Genomic DNA, 12,486 nt, shown 5'->3' with positions numbered 1-12,486 from the left:
ATGAGCTCCATCTTTCCCAAGTCTTCATACAGAAGACTTAAGGCAGTCATGATGAAGATCTTCACTAATCTAAGTGGGCTCATATGAAAGCAATATTAAATTCATTCTGCTTGGCTCCAGAGAAAAGAAATTGGAGTATAGTACACAGACTTATTTAGGCTTAGAATAATGAAAAACTTCCTAACGATTAGAGTACTCCAAAAGGTGAATGAGTTAGGTTCTCAGCTAGTAATATTACCTTTTATTGGAGATCTAGCAGTGGTTAGATGGCTATCTGTCAAGTATATTGTAACATATGTCTATGCTTCAATACTCCTAAACTATCTTCCATATCTAGAATTCTCTGGTCCTATGAATCTCTAGGAGGGCATTATTGGGGTGCAATGATGGAGCAAGGTCATTGGAATTGGGGGAGACTCAGCATGTGTGATTTCTTTTCTACCGGTCACTCCGGTCTTGCTGAGTCGGTTACAGTCCCTGCTAGGAATCTCCATTGCAATGCAGTGACCAGCGCAGCAGGAACTTGCAGACTCTGCAGGCCTGGAGAAATGGCTTCTGCAATGTCCGATAATAGTCGCAGTAATTAAAACCACTTCTTGGCAAAGATGCTTGGGGTATCTTGATGTAAGATGAAGTCTCCAAATCAATTAAGGATGTAAGTTACTGAGATTTTCAAATAGCAATTTAGATGGCCTTTTTTATTTGCTTTGTATGACTGTGCTGGGCCAGATCCGAAGCTTATCCCTTCAATTGCCCTCTTACCCTTCAAAGAAACTCAATAACTAAATAGAGAGCCCTAGGAAAAGAAAAGATGCTTCCAAAATTGATTTCATTATATCCTTACTATTAATGAGGCTTATAGTGTGTGTGAGACATTAAGTCATGACCCAGCAGAGCTATGGAACTTTTGAAAAGCCAAAATGTCATTTCATTTTACCATTTGAAGATGTGCTTTTTTTCCCCTTCTATACTAATGTAGCATTTGGTGGTAGACTGTAATTAAGCCATTGTCAACATACCTAACTTTTCCCACCAATTAAGTATATTTACCTTTCTTCTTCAGTAATGAGAATTCGTGCTGGCCTGTAGAATCACTGTGGCAAGTTGCAAATGATATTTAAAATAAGGGATCTCTGCTCAGTACAAAGAAAGGAAAAAACAGTACTCATTGAAATGTTTCACTTCTGGTTTTGCCAGAAGCAGTCATCCTAGGCATCATTTTGGAAACTGACCAAGACCCAAAAGTAAAACTAATATTGAAATAACTCTACTTCTTCTCTTTCAACTTTTAAAAATTTTTCTAAGAATAAAATCTAACTTTTCTTTGCCTCCAAATTTCAGTTTACATAAAGAACTAAAAGTTGAAAAAATACCAAAAGAATGGGAGATACAAAGAGAGGGTTAGGGTTAGGGTTACAGTTATTACCTAACTCCATCACTCTTTCCCTTATATAGAAAGGAAATACAAGGAAATCTTTTATAGACATGGATGTAGATAGAAGTATATCATGGTCAAAATTCTTATAATTTAATTTTAAATAAATTTTATTTTAAAGAAATAGATGGCAGTATTGTAGCAAATGTTCAAGGCCATTGTCCAATTCACTGCCAACCTCCAATTATTCATTGTTGGATCCTCTTACTCAACCATCCATCCATATGATTGTCAAATTGTCAGAAATTGGGACTCCTTTGAAAAAAAAAGATGCTTTGATGAAAATCATTAAATGTTTTTGGTCAAGAATTATATGATTCTGTTACCTTAAGAATGACTTAGCTAAAATGCTCCTTTCATCATTGCTCTCCATGGTACCAGAATTGTTTCTCATTTTTTATATATAATTTCATATTTCTCATAAACATGGGCCAAATTAGACTTCTTTGCTGTCATCAAAGGCCAGGATCCATGCACTTACATGGGTTTATCTATGAAGACACACATATAGCTCAGGGAAAGAGGGTTTTGAAGTCCTTGGAGTATCAACAACCCCCTTTTGCCTATAGCAATTGAGCTCTTGGATTTGCCAAAACCCCATAGAAACATAGTCAAGAGCTCACTTCTCATATAGTGGACCTCCTCAGGATAGACTAATTTGCTCCAGCTGAGCCCATCCTCATTGGTTTCTGGCAGTCTCTGCCTTGATGGTTGACAGGTGTGGTAGTTAGTGACTTAGGAAGAAAAAAAATTAACCCTATTGTTTGCCAAATGGTGGCATTCAAAACAGAAAAAGTCAATCAATGGACTAATAATACTGGCTCAAGTTAACTACCATGCTATGATCATTTAGCTTTAAAACAGTAAGAAAATATACCAATTTGGTGTGGTATCAGGAGAGTGCTTAGAAATGGATAGATAAAAACTAGTGGGGAGAGAGAGAGAGAGAGAGAGAGAGAGAGAGAGAGAGAGAGAGAGAGAGAGAGAGAGAGAGAGAGAGAGAGAACACACACATGCTGGAAACTGAGCCTAATACCTAATGGTTCATTGAGAAAAGGGAGAAAAATCAGTTTCTTTGCTTTGACTTCTTAGCAAACTGAGGATGTTTCACATGTTTTTAAATCTGTATTGAAATGTACATTTTGGGGAGATACCATTTTAATCATTTGATTTGTTTTCTTTTCCACTCAATACCACTTGGTTCACAGTCAGACACAAACTGGAATGGTTTCCGCTGGTATGGGCCATCGTAAAAAGCTCAGATGACAGTGGGAAATTGCTTTTGTGATGAAGGGAAGCATTAATAAAAGCTTCTCTCATGTTTACCCTTTCAAATTGGCCCTAGAGGAGTTGTTTAAACTACCCCATTGGCAGTGGCTAGCTGGTACATAGGTTGTGAAATGTTTCTGTTGCCTGTGGGTGGTAGTTGAATTTAGAGGTATCCACATTTTTCTGACCTGGTTTGCTATGTCACTGAAGTTTAATTTAAAGCTTTTTGCTCATGTGAGATTTTTTTTTATAAATCTAGTTCCAACCTACAAGAAAACATATTGCTTTAATTTGAATTTAAATATATTTTGTAAGATCTTTGGGTAAAAGTACTCAAATCTCAAAGTACTTAATAAGATGGCAACCACATCTCCCTTAGCCTCTCCAAGGATTCAGAATAAATATCAGTTGAGAGAGACTGTAACTTTTTTGAAAAGTTAATGTAGAGTGAAGCGACCAGAACCAGGGAAAGAATCTATATAATTATTAGAAAAATGTAAGGCTTGAAAGACTTAACTTCATTGATCTAATGAGTATGATGACAGGGGATGAGCAATGAAATACACTACCCAACTCTCCACAGAGGAATGAGAAACTCAAGCTCCATAATGAATGCATGGATTTGTTTTGCTTGATTATGCTTATTTTTATGATGGGGGCTATGGGATAGCATTTTTAAGCAGAAGGGAGAGAGGATTAGTGTTAATGATGCTAAAAAGAAAAAAAAGTTTTTTATCAATTTATAAAATTATAGAAAAATAAATGAAATTTCAGAAGGAGATCCAGAATAGGACAACTTTAAAACTACTCTGTTGAATTTATTGTACTTTGAAAAGTGCATGCTCTATGCGAGAAACTTAGCATCCTGTACAATCATTTTTTTCTGTTCTGCACATATGAAAATTCTCATTTTTTTTAATTTGTCAATTTCAAAAGAGTAAAAGTAAATGAATAAATAAATAAAGAGAAACAAGAAAGGGAGAAAAAACAGGGGCAAGATATTTTTTCAAAGACAATAACAATCTTACTCAAGAGCAGGTTTTTATTTGTTGACTAAATAGATTCATTCAAAGGCTTCTATAAATCATTCAGGAATTATATCTTTGAGTATAATAAGGATCATAGTATCTCAGGATCAGAATGTGCTTCAGTGGCTATCTTATCTACATAACAATGCAAGTTACAACATGCATAACAATGATCCACCTTTTGCTCAAAGAACTTTAGAAAAATGAAGAGCACTTCATTATCTCCAGAAGACCTTTCCATGGGATAGGTGTGTGCATTATGAAGTTTTCTTAAATCAAGATCTGCCTCTTAAACTAGTTTCTACCAGTTTTAATTCTTTCCTCTGAGAATAAGAAAAAAAAAGGTTATACCTTCCTGTACTTAGTTATCCCCACAAAGACAACTTCATAGAGTTTGTCTCTATTTACCTCGAGCTTGCTTTGTCATCCCCAAGTCTTCTCTTCAGGAAACAATCCTAGGTACTTCAATCTACTTTCATAGGTTCCAAACAGAAATCAGTGGAGAAAAAAATATGGCTCAATTGAATAGGTAGATAATAAGATAAATAGAAGGCCTTTATTCATTCTGGATTTGACCTTTTATGGATGCTCCACAGCTTAAGGATGCCCTTTCTAAACTGTGATGCCCAGATGAAACATATTACATCATAAGTGGTCTGATTTTTACATTTACCATGTAACTCTTATTTACATAGTTCTGGAAATTCAAGCTCTCTTAATACAGCCTAAAATCATTAACCACCTTTAAAAAAAAAACTATCTTGGAATTTTTTCTAAGCACTGAAGTCAAGACACTAGCTTCTATTTCACAGGTTCCATATTATTCACTTTGCTTAAAAAAATCAAGTCATTTGACTTTTTTCAGGTCTTGGACACATTATGTATCTGCTGTGATTTTTCTAAACATCACTTGAAAAGGGCAAATAACTATCTCAGTGGCAGGAAACAAAAATACACTTCAAGTTTAGATGTCTTAAACAAAGGAAGATAAGACTGAAGAAGATACAGTATTCCTCCAGGGTTTCAAAGGACTATGATGTAATCCTAGCCCCCAATGTCCAGTACTTTCTGCTCACAATCTGAGCTTAGTGTTGACTTTCACCCCCACCATGAACATATGTTCTCTTTTTTCTTCAATTTGGTAATTAAAGGGACCAACAATTTGGTAATATTGTAAAGGAATCAATTTCTATAACAAAATTAAATTATTTATGTCCTATAATATGGAGTTTGAGAGAGGAGTCTACTTATTTCATTCTATTCCCTACACCAAGGATGCCAGAACTTTCCTTTCCTTGTATCTACCCTTTCAGATCCTATTAGTTTTAAAGATTTATTTTTAAGTTCTATTTTCTGTAGTAAATTCTCGGATATCGTCTTCACCATTCTTTTCTCAAAGGTCATTTATAGTATGTTGTTATAACTCTCTCAAATACTTTTGCTCTGCTTTATTATATAATGATTCATAAATTATTCAAGATCACAGGACCTGAGATATGGAGTTCAAAAGGACCTGTGAGAGATCTGATAAACAGTATGGCATGGAGAAGCATAAATGGGAGCCAGAATCTTTTCATCAACTGAAGTCTTAGTGTTTGGGACAATGGCACCCAAGTCTGCTGTAGAGCGAGCCCTGAGGAGTAACCTTCTTTGCCAAACCTAGGTAAGCAAGGGAGAAATTCATCAATTAAATATATCACATATAGAAATTAAATTGATGAGTACTTCAAGAGTATATGAAAGGACTCACAGAGACAGGAAATACTCCTCAGAGCTGAAGGCTATATTTCATTTGTTGTTCAGTTATTTCCAACTTCCCACAATCCCATTTGGGAGTTTTCTTAGCAAAGATCCTGGTGTGGTTTGCCATTCCTGTTGAATGACTTGCCCAAGGTCACACCACTTGTAAGTATCTAAGGTCACAGGGAGATAAATGTTCCTGACTCCAGACCTGGCACTATAGCCACTTGACACCTAATTTCCCATAGCAATTACTTTTAATTCAATCATTCCAAGGGACAAACAGATATGAAGGAAAGAGATTGTATTTCAAGTGGGGGGAGGGAGGAAGAGAAAGGAAGAAGAGATTATTTTATTACCTTATCAGAAATGATCCTTCTTTTTAAAAAGCTAATTTATTTTCATTGTGATTTGGTAGATATTAATTCATCAATTTATATTGGAGAAAACACACCAGATAGGGCATTTTGAAGGATAATAGATGTGACCAACGCTCAGAGATAACCATTAAAGGGGAAGAGAAGGGAAGGAACATTTGCCTTATGCATAAACACATGCTTAGCCTTTTACAAATATCTTATTTAATGCACAACTACTCTGGAAAGTTGGTGTTTTATTCCTATTTGACATCTGAGGAAACTGAGATAGCGAGGGGTTAAGTGATTTTTCCAGGGTCATATAGATAGTAAATGTCTGAGGCTGGATTTGAACTCAGATTTTCCTAACTCCAAATCTAGTATTCTATCCACTGCCTCACATAGCAGCTTTGAAGCCTAAATGATGTAATAAATAAGTAATAGCGACTCTTTGAAAAAGTCAATATGCTAGCAGAAGTGAAAATTGAGAGAAGAAACCAAGAGCCTGTGCTATTCCAGGTCTGCTTTGAATAAAGTCTTACCTCCACCTCTTAAAGGTTCCTGGAAAAGACATAGTCTCTCAATGTCCTAAGCAATTTCAATTCCAGAGAAGGTGCCCACCATCATTTATGGAAGGAATATTTTTATCTACAAGTTTCCTATTCCAGGCTAATTTTTATTCCAATATAGTATTTGAATATTATTATAATTGTAAAACCTTTTAAAAGTCTGCAAGACAGCTCCATCTTTGAGATAATTTTCTTTTAATCTTGGAATCATAAATATTTTGAGCTGACAGGGAGCTAAGAGGCCTTCTGGTTCTATTGCTTCATTTGACAGATGAAAAAACAGAATCATCACAAGGTTCAATGACTTGTCCAAGGTCACAAGATTCTCTTTCATTTTGTACATGCATGTAATTCCATAATAGATATGTCAGTGAATTTATATTCTAATCCTGACTCTGACATTTTCTAGTTGTGTGACCTCTGGGAAGTTCTCTCTGATTGCTAGTGTTTTCATCTGTGAAATGAGAGTGTTGGAGTCAGTGATCTCTTTGAGCTCTCAAATTGTATGATTCATACTTGTTTTCTGATCACCTACCACTACAAAATTCCCAAGGAGGTTATATGATTGCTAAAGTAATTAGGGTTCAAATCACAAAGGATTTTAAAGACAAAATTGAACATTATGATTCACATTCGAATTCAGAAAGACGCCAAGCCCATCCTTAACATGCCAAAAGGATTAAGACAGATATATCTCCAACATCATCTGAGAGGAAAACACAGGTTCTTTTGGAAACTCCTCATTATATGAACACTTACTTGCTTTAATATCTGAACAAAAGGTTTCAGAGGCTAATAAATTAAGAAGGAAAATTTCACATATGTCTCACCTTTCCTTTAGCCAAAGGTTGCTCTCCTATTCCACTAAGAAATACTCATTCTTTGTTATGGATTTAGTAAGAGGAAAGCCCCTAAATGTTGAGCTCTGCTTGCTGATGTGCTGGCAAACATTTAACAACCAGGGTCTAGGAAGAGAAAAAAAATGACAATCAGTACACACATTTAAATTTTATCTGCATTGTTAAGACTTTCCCAAGTTTAGACAAGCAAAAATAATTGACATTGTTCCACCTATGTTGTTGTTACTAAGTTCACAGTCACAACTTACACTTTTCTTGCTTGTCAGAGATAGTGTAGTGGTTTGTGATTTCCTTTTCCAAAATAATTTACAGATGAGGAAACTGAGATGAAAGGGTTAAGTGACTTGTCCATGGTCACAAAACCTATAAGCATCTTAGGCCAGATTTGAACTCAGGAAGATGAATTTTCCTAAATCTAACTCTAACACTCTGACCACTGCATCATCTAGCTAATACTGAGGAATGTCTTAATTTAAATTTAAGTGGAAAAAAAAAAAGTTTAGAACTGTAAAATAAGATCTGAGAATTGTTGTCTACATTAAATTTAAGTGGGTATTCTGTGTGATTGTGTTCTTCTGAAGAACTCAATTATGAAGTGATTGCAAATTCCCAATATATAAATGCTCAAACTGAAAATTCAACAATTAACCTTGACTCCAGTAATGCTCCTGGACCTATATATTAGCTTAGAGTACTAAAGAGGTCAAGACCAGGAGTGTCATCTTTAAACGGGTTAGTTAACATTTCCTCATGTTTCTATGCTTGAACGCAACTCAATCAATGTTTATTAAGTTTCTACCTTTTTTTGCAAGTCTTGAGATTACAGCAGTAGCATCACCAGCCACCTCGTTGTAATATGGATGACATTGATCCTGAAGGAAATCAGGTGAGATAGAGTTGAGTAAATCTGTCACCAAAACTGTCAGATCATGTCCTCCTGATGGATGAGTAGGTTCATTTCTCTAGAAGAGATTTTTCCATGGCCTTTCCTATTATTTTATGTTGCCTCCCAAATTAGTTTGAATAAAAGGGGGGGGAACAGGTTGAAGTCAGGGACTTCATTTTCTATTTTTAATTGTGCTAATGACTCATTCAATGACATCAGGTGAGTAAATGATGATGTGTGAGTAAGATAACTAAAGAATCTTAGATCAATATAGTTGCGATTCCTACAGTCCTAAAAAGCTTGGGAATAAGTGAAAAATATTGGAAAGAGAGAAGACAAGCCTGTGTCAACAGTAAAACCTAGTTCATGCTTACCCACCATCTCCTGCAATAATAGAATCCTATCAAAGTTATCATCTCTCCCCCCAAAATAATAATCAAAATTAAAAATGGAGATTAAAAAATTGAGGATAAATACCTAGTTTTATTTGATGAGTATGCACAGATGAGCTTCTTTAGAGAGTTAAGTCAAACTAATAAGCATTCATTGGTTGCTACATTACTACTGTGTCAGGCATTAGTTACAAAGAAAAGTTAAAAAAAAAAAACAGTCTCTATTCCCAAGGAGTTCAAAGTCTACTGAAAGAAACAACATGCTATCATTTATTTATGTATGCATGCATACACATACATATAAAACCCATACTAGAAATCATCTCAGAGAGAGGACACAAAGATGAAGGAATGAAAAAGCCTAGTTCTAGAAGTTGGGACTTTACATGAAAAATAGGGGAAGATCAGGAAACCAAGAGGATAAATTAAAAAAAAAGTTTGTCCTAGGGGACAGCCATCAAAAAGACTGGGTGTGAGGAGTGTTGTATACACAGAAATTCAAAAAGGCTAGTGTCACTGGATCACAAAGTAAGTTTAACAGATGACTAGAAAGGTAGGAGGAGCCAGTTTTTAAAAGTTTTAAAAGACAAATAGAGGAACATTTTACAAATATTAATATTGCTTCTAAATTTATGATGGACTGAATTTGGGAAAGAATGAACATAACATGGATCCATCAGAAGGTTAACATGAGAGTTCATGCATGTGGTATTAGGGGTCAGAACCTGGATGGTGGTTGTATCAAAAGAAAAAGGAGAAAGTAGATGAGACATGATAAGAAAGGGGAAAAAAATTACAGATCTTGGCAAGGGATTGGTTTTTGGGTATTGAGAAAGAAAGAGGGATCAAAAGTGATACATACACACATTGTGGGCCTGAATAACTAGGAGAACAGTGATACTTTCAAGACAAGTTGAAATGAGGTGATTTTTTGGGGGGAAGGGGGTAAAATGATCTTGATTTTGTGTACATAAAGTAAAAGGTTTCTTGAAGACATCCAGTTTGAAATGTTCATTAAGTAATCAAGATGCAAGGATGGAGATGAGGAAAAAGTTTAGAATTGTAAAATCAGATCTGAGACTTGTTATCTACATAAAGATGACAGATATAATATGTGTATAGTAATATATCTATATCTTCATCATCACATTCATTTGTACAACCATATATATATATAATATTATAAATTATAATATATTTGTTAGGTGCATGCATTTTCTGTGTATAAATTTGTGTATATGCACATTTACAAAAATGTTAAGATATTTAAGGCTAGGTATGACCTAAAAGGTCATTGAATATAGTTCCTTTAATCATAAAAGAGGAAATTGAGGTACAGCTAGACCAAGTGTATATTCCAGGTTCACAGAGCTCGTAAGTGGAAGAACAAAGATTAGAACCCAAAGCTTCTAGGTCAAAATCCCCTCATACTACATATGTGCTAGCATATGCACTGATTTATGTACAAAGATCATGGGATACACTACTAATTCAATCCTGCCTTCAATTGGAACAATATTTATAACATTCCCAACACAGTCATTTGATCTTTTCTTTAATTTTTCCAAGATCAAAGAGCTCATTACCTTAAGAGGCAATATGGTTCAGGAACAGTAATAGCAAATATGGAATCAGAGGAGCTGCTATTTACAACTTGTTTGACATTTTGGGCTAAAAAGGTCTAGCCTGAAGAATGTCTATGATCCCTTACATATGATCATAAGAAACAAACCGATCAATCTTTGGATATCTCAATATCTCTGTTAAAATGTACTTCCCCGTACTGAACTGAAATTCCCTTACTGTGGAACTTACCTACAATAGTTCTCCTTTTTATTTTTGATTGATGCATGTCTTTTTGACAAGCTTACATAAACATAGTTGGATCTTTCTCACAAATATAGTCTTCCAGATACTTGGAAAATACTCTCAATAAGTCTCCACACATCTTTTTCCCAGACTAATCATCTCCAGGTGGCACCAAAAAACCATGGTTTAAAGTACCTTACCCTTTTTGATCATCTTTGTTTAGCTATGCTTTATTTCAATAATGTAATTCTTAAAATATGGCTCCCCAAGATGAACATAGCCTGAAATATGGGGTTGTTGGAACAAAGTATAGTTTTTGGAACTTTATTTAACCTAAGTTGATTAGTATAACTGTACCTCCACCTGTAGGAATATAATTTTAATGTCTTCTTACCCTGGGTGATTTATAATATATTTATTTAAATTGCCCAAAGAGTATATTCCAGTTTATAGAGCAGTTTTATTTCTTCTATTTCAGAGGTCCAATATGACTCTGAGATTGTTACCCTTCTTTCTCATTCTATTAGATCACTCCCAGTCACACATTTCTTATATAAAATATTTATTTGTTTTTAACTGGTTTTTGAGATCATTTTGTAATTGATCATTAATTACTTTCTAACAATAGTCATATTTATGAGTAAAATACCAAGAAGAAGAAACACCCCTTCCCAAGGACCCTAATACTGGCAGTTTATTATTCACAAACATGGAAGCATGTGGGTCCTAAGCCCTTTAAGTACATGGCAAAGTATAGATATCAGTAGTGTGGGCAGATGGTGAAATAGGTACTATAACTGAGAGCCTAGAACTCAAAAAGTCTCCAATTTTATGTCTGATCAATGTTGCTGAGCAGAATCATAAGAACCAAGTAGAGGGGGACCTTTGGGGAAATCAATTAACAAGTAGCTAGACTGTAATCTTGTTAACCATAAGGGCATCGGTATCAGGAAATGTATCTAAAGTGAGTATGGTAGGAATAGTCTCACATATTTACATATATGGATTAAATGACGTTTTCAATACTGAATTTGAGTGAGCCTTGCAAACTCTGGACTAAACCATCTTTGAATACGTAAGAATTTTCACCATTGATAATATGTTGCAATCTAGTGACATCTGCCTTACATATTTTCATTGTCAATTAGGTAACCTGTAGTTTTGATTTTTCTGAGGTCATGGGTTTCCATAAGTCATTAACACATAATATTACTGAAGAAATATTGTTATTCAATGATCTTTGGTGGCAGTGAGTCACTTAGTACAATTGAAAATACTAATTAATTTCAAATGTAGAACAGCTTATTCTCTTCTTCAGAGAGAGAAAAAGAGGGATAGAGAGAGTTTGTTCCTCAGATGGACTAACACAATGAATTATCCATTTGATTGCATGTTATAACAAGGGAGATCAATAGTTTTACCTATTTTTAATAAGAATTTATAATGAGAGCAATTTCTTGCATTTTTTATTATTTAATCAAAGAGTTTCCCCAAGAAACATCTGGGGAAACCATCATAAGCATGAGAATCTTTCTTCTATTTACATTCTAAGAAGAGCATACCTCATGGATTTAGTGAATATACATACATATATATATATATATAAATATTTGTGTCTCATTTAATATCAAAGAAAAACTATTTTCCATCATTAATTAATCTTTTAAAAGGTCAATAACTGTTTTAATAACTTAAATATTTTATAATTTTTATTTATATTACATATATATTTATATTATTTATATATTATATATATGATATATAACATCAATAATAACTAATATATACCACATTAAGATTTGTAAAACATTTAAAAAACTTTATATACGTATATATATATGTCATCTCATTTGATCTTTATAACAACCTGTGAAGTAACCCCATCAGAAAGACGAAGAAACTGAGGCTGAAAGCACTTAAGTAACTTACCTGAGGTCACATAGCTAGTAAATATATGTGGTGAGTGTTTAACTTAGCTCTTTTGACTAACTTTTTGATTTTATAATTTACAAGGGAGATTCTTTATTAGTGGATGCCCCTTAGAAACTGTATTTTGATCCACTGAATCAAAACCTCATTTGAAATTAATGAATGAGGGGCGACTAGGTGGCAAAGTAGATAAAGCACCGGCTCTGGAGTCAG

At 34.4% G+C, this 12,486-nt stretch overlaps 1 long non-coding RNA gene across 3 annotated transcripts in view; it reads left to right on the top strand.

Moving 5' to 3' along the window:
- LOC141512688 (uncharacterized) overlaps nucleotides 1-12,486 on the top strand; it is a 70,537-nt gene that overhangs the window by 46,903 nt on the left and 11,148 nt on the right. For 2 of the 3 annotated variants that reach the window (XR_012475574.1, XR_012475573.1), the window contains exon 4: nucleotides 5,212-5,395. The exons of the other annotated variant lie outside the window; for it this stretch is intronic. This is a non-coding gene — a long non-coding RNA (uncharacterized LOC141512688). The remainder of the gene's footprint in view (nucleotides 1-5,211; nucleotides 5,396-12,486) is intronic. 3 annotated transcript variants of the gene reach the window in all.

This window comes from Macrotis lagotis, chromosome 2 (genome assembly GCF_037893015.1).
Source record: "Macrotis lagotis isolate mMagLag1 chromosome 2, bilby.v1.9.chrom.fasta, whole genome shotgun sequence".
In the NCBI taxonomy this organism is placed as follows: domain Eukaryota; kingdom Metazoa; phylum Chordata; class Mammalia; order Peramelemorphia; family Peramelidae; genus Macrotis; species Macrotis lagotis.
The sequence above is the reverse complement of the archived record's forward strand: the minus strand, read 5'-3'. Positions and strand labels throughout refer to the sequence as shown.